Genomic DNA, 5,128 nt, shown 5'->3' with positions numbered 1-5,128 from the left:
ACTTGGCTCCCCATTCTTGGGCCTGGCTCCTTGCTGAAAGCCCTGATCACCCTTCTTGTGGACCTTGTCTCTGTTCCTTCATTTCAGGCCACTTGCTTGGCCCCCCTCCTGTTCCTCCCCTCTGTTCCCCATGTACTGTGGTATTTTGTCATTGCCAGGACCCTACTCTCGCTCTGCTTTTCCCTAGCCTTGTCTCCTCCAATGGTTGCTACCTCCCTACTGACACCACCTCATCCTGGATGAAAGGTGTCCCTCACATTGTCCTCCTTTGTTCCTAGCAGCAGAGTGAAATTGGCTATGCTGCTAAAACCCCAAACCAGCCCTCCCTGACCCTGAACCTACAAATCAGCCCCTGACAGGGTGCCCGAGTTGCATGGCATCGTGTAGTTTCACCTGGTGTCATTTTGCAACCCCATGCCATTCCCTCTTGTAGCCCTATTCCTGGCCATCGTCCCTTGCCAGGAACCCTTTGCCCATTCAATTTCTCTGGATTCACATCTAGTCCAGGGTACCTTATGGGAATAGAGCCCTGCCCTTCTCTGGGCCCCTAGCTCTTCACTGGCCCTTGCTCCTGAACATCAAACTTGGACACCTGGCAGTGTCCCTGGGCTTCGAGCCTTTCTGTCACTTTTGGATCCTGTGCCTTCTATCCCCAGCCCTCTATAATGTCCTGAGCCCCTTGCCCTAGCCTTGGACCCCGGCTCTCACTTCCCTGGTGTGGCTTTCCCTGGAGCCTCCAGTGCTCCTTCTTGTTCCCAGTATTCCTGGGCTTTGATTTTTTGCCCCTTGCTTGGGCCAATTTTCTGCTTCCCTTGGCTTCCCAATTCTGTAGAAACCTAGTGCTACCCACCTACCCAGTCCTGCCCTTCCCTGCTGTCCTAGTATTGTACCACATCTAGGTCGTAGCCTGTTCTACTTTCTGGGGTTCTGGCCACCAACCCAACAACACATATCCTCTGGCCTATTCTGCTGGGCCCTTCTTTGGAGCTCCTGTTGTCCTTCTCCCTGCCGTGCAACTTTTCCTGATTCCTTTACTAGAATGCACACCATGGCCCGGGACTTGACCTAGTCTTTTGGCCTTTCCAGCTCCCTTTGGAAAAATGTAGCCCTGTTCCTTGCCTGGGCCCTTAGGCCTCCATCTGCCCGGGCTCTACTCCCCAACCCTGACACCCAACTCTGGACCCAGTCTTTGATCCCTCCTCTCCGTGTGCCACCCACTCCAATTTTTATTCTCCTTCCCCTCACCAGGCCTGTCTGGTTTCATGAGACACTGGCCTAGGTCCTGAGACTTGGATCTCCATTCTTTGGTTTTGTTCCTTGTTAGAACCCCTGAGTGCCCTTCTTGAGGATCCTATCCCTGTCCTGTGATTTCAGGCCCATTTTTTTCTGGCCCCATCCTGGGCCTCCCATCTCTTTCCCTTACACTGAGGTTTCATGGCACTCCCTGATCCCTCCCCTCTCCCTGTTTGACTCTAGCCTGGGATCCCCAAAGGGGTCGTGGCTACCCACAGACCCCACCCCCAATTCCAGACACAAGGTATCCCCTCACAGTGCCCTCTTTGACCCTCTTTTGATCCTGGTCTCTCTGTGAGGTTCTTCTCAACTGGGGCAGAGGAGTGGAATTGGCTGGCCTCTGGGCACTGAAGGTTCCCTATAGGAAACCCAGCCCTGCTCCTCACCTGGGCACCCTTCCCCTCCAAACTTTGACACCTTGCAGTGGACTTGGGCCTTCCCCTTACATTGGCCTCCTTGACCATCTCCCTTCCATCCCCTACCATCTAGCCTTGCATGATACCCCTAACCCAACCCAGCCCTCCCTAACCCTGACATTTTGCACTCCATTTTCCAGACCTGGCTGATTATCTTAGCCCTGGACCATATTCTTCATGTTGCGAGGCATCACAAGGTGTCACTTTGCAATGGGGATTACCTGGGGTCCCTTGCTTGTGCCCCTTAGTGTACTCCACTGGGTGCCCTTTGCTCTGTCTTTTGTTTCCACATCCTGGCACCAACCCTTCCTCACCTTCCACTCGGCTTTCCCCTGGAGTGCTGGCCTCCTATATCCTGGGTTTCTAATGTTCTGTTGTGTGACTTGTCCCTTGCCCGGGATCCTGGTTTGGGTTCTGGCTCTAGCCCCTCTCTGCACCCACCGTGACCCTCTTCCCTGCACTCCCATCATCCTTCTCATGGCTCCCATCCCTTGGCAAGTCCCCGTCTAGGCAGGCCACCTAATGGAAAAGACAGCTGTGTCCCTAGACTGGACCTCTTGTCTCCCAGGGTCCCTTGGTCTTACTCTTGGAAACCTGAGTCCTGGCAATGGCCTTGGGCCTGGAGCATGCCTCAGCACTGTCCTATCTCCTGCCTTCTGTACTCTGCCATGTCCACTGTCCTGATACCCTGGCTCTTCCCTGGCCCTTGGATTTTAATTCTATGGCCTGTCTCCTCACTTGAGCCTCTGGTTGCTTTTCTTGCTCTGTGCTTCACTTGGCATATACTCTGGGCCCCTCTTTTGGGCTACGTCCTTTCTCACCTTGGCTTCTCTGCATGGCAGAACTTAAGCTGCTTGCATGACCATCCTTGCCATTCCCTACTCTTTCAGGATAGGACCCTCCTCTAGGTCCCTAGCCTGGGTAACACTTCTGGGACCCTGGCCCTCACCCCATTATCAGGCATCCTCTGGCACTTTCTGTTGTGCCCTCCTTGGATCTCCTGTCGTCATTGTCTATGTACTGCTTCTTTTCCTGTTCCCTTTACCAGGATGCTTTCCAGGGCCAAGGGACAGGACCTGGCCTTTGGCCCTGGAGGCTCTCTTTGGGAAAATGAAGCCCTTCCCCTTTTTTGACACCCTTTTGCCTCCCTCAGCCCTGTCCTTACTCCCAAACCCTGATACACATCAGTGGACCTAAGCCTTGAGCCCTCCTCACCCTGTACCACCCGTGCACCTTTATCATCTCCCTTCCCTCCCTATCCCTATCTGTTTTCATGGGACCCCTTCCAGGTCCATGTACTTGTATTTTCATTCCTGAGCCTGGCTCCTTGCTTGAGGCCACATTGTGCAGGACCCTTGATTTTGGTTGCAAGCCAAAATCTTGATTCTCTTGATTCCAAGCCCCTTTATCGAGCCCGCTCCCTTCGGTTCTTCTTGTATAGAGGTGTCATCAACTTTCTCCACCAAAAAAAAAAAAATAATAATAATAATAATAATCTTAATTGGGCTTCTCCAGAAGTCTTCACCATGGCTGATTTTTAGACTCTCAGCAAAAGAGTCTCTGCAAAAGAGTTCAGTGTAGAGACACTTCCTATTTTCCTATTGCCCTGTTTTACTTGGCCACTGGCCGAGAAGATACCAGCACTCGAGTTGCTGGGCACACCTTACTAGTTTTTCAGAAATATATCCAGTATAGTAGTTTGAAGAAATGAGCAAACAAGGCCCGTTGCCTTGAGCTGGGCTTCACAGAGATGTCTACATTTTTAAGATATGTTATCAACAGGGCTCCATTTTAACAACTGGCAGGGAGAGGAAAAATTGGGAAAAGAATCTCTTCCCTTTTCAGGAGTTGTCCTTAACGACTTAACTTCCCCAAAACAGTGAAAGAAAAAGCTGCTTTTATGTGAACTTTTTCATACTGTGAACTTCTGAACCCTCCCCTTACATGGTGGGTATAAAATTCTGAAACTACCTGAACTAGGGTTTCATGGGATTGATGGATTACAGCAAAAGCTGTGCCCTCTGAGCATGGCTGCATCCAAAAACAAATTTTTCTGCTGTGTTTGGTGCCTTGCCTCATTTGTCCCCACAATATTTGTGGGGACCCGGATGAGACAGATGAGGTAGGGAAGGCTATTGTGCCTCTCTTGTATCCAGGGACCTACTTCCCTGGGGCGGTAGGGGACAGCATTACCCTTGATGCACCCAGGCCACTCTTGGCCTGAAGGAGGACCAATTCACACAGGACCCTGGGGCTGCCACCCCAGAGCACAATGGGACTCACAGGCAGCAGGAACCAGAATTTGGGTTTTGGAGCACTGCCCAAATGTACAGATAGGACCTGGGTCCATTTGTTTTTTAATACCACCTATCTTCATCTTTGAGGCTTAAGCAGGTTGAAGAGAGGCTTGATAAACTCTGTTGGGTCTGAGTATCCTCTAAAGTGGTTGGAGCTGAAAAAGACCCAGTGAATTGCTTGAGTAGACTGTGTTCCTGGTCAGGGTACAGAGGGAAAACCATGATGTCCTTTTTGTTTGGTTTGGAAATTTCTGCAGTATAGGAATTTTTTTCTGACCATGTCTGAGGGAAAAGTATGTGAATGAAATGGAGAAAGGGAAGGTTTCCTACCCAACCCCAGGGCCGAAGTGAGTGTAGAGTAATGATCCGAGGTTCCCTGGCACCTCATAAAGTATATGGTGGAATTTCACCAACCAACGTCTAGGTGAAAACTCCAAGTCCAGGGTTTATGCTGACCCGCAAGGCTAAGATGACCCTAAGTCCCCCAAGGGAACAGCCTGAGATGGACAAAGTGAGTCTAGTCCTACATGTGCAAAACCAGTGTAGAGTGGAACGTGGGAAGCAAACAAAGAAAACTGAACCTTCTGAAAGGTTTGTTAGAAAACTTTTGGAAAGTTTTCCTGGTAACTATATGGTGAAACTAAGTCCAAAATTGTGATATACTCTCTGAATTAGAATGGCCCACCCAAGATGTGGGCTGGCCACCAGAATGATCTTTAGATGAGAGAATCATTGCTGAGATCCTTTTGATTATTGTTGGAGTCCCTGAATCATTTCTCTTACATTGATTGCTGTCAAGAGATAGTACAGAATAAGCCCCCTTGGTTGAGAGCCTGTCTAGATGGACAGTCCAAGCTGATGTTAGCCAGGAGACTAGTGGTCTCTAAGACCCAGCACAAAGCAGCTAACCAGAATACCAGATGGAGGAAAACCAGGAAGGGAAACAGTTTTCCCTATGAGCCAGAAAAGGACCCACTACTTTCTATGCCACTCTACCGAACTTTGAAAGGCCATTGGGACAGCAAACTGTCGCCTCAGTCCCGCCATCATCAAAAGCCACAAATGATGGTCCCCAATACTGGCTATTCCTTCCTCTTTGCTATCCTCTGAGCCAACAGCTTC

Source organism: Marmota flaviventris, chromosome 12 (assembly GCF_047511675.1).
Source record: "Marmota flaviventris isolate mMarFla1 chromosome 12, mMarFla1.hap1, whole genome shotgun sequence".
NCBI lineage: Eukaryota > Metazoa > Chordata > Mammalia > Rodentia > Sciuridae > Marmota > Marmota flaviventris.
The sequence above is the reverse complement of the archived record's forward strand: the minus strand, read 5'-3'. Positions refer to the sequence as shown.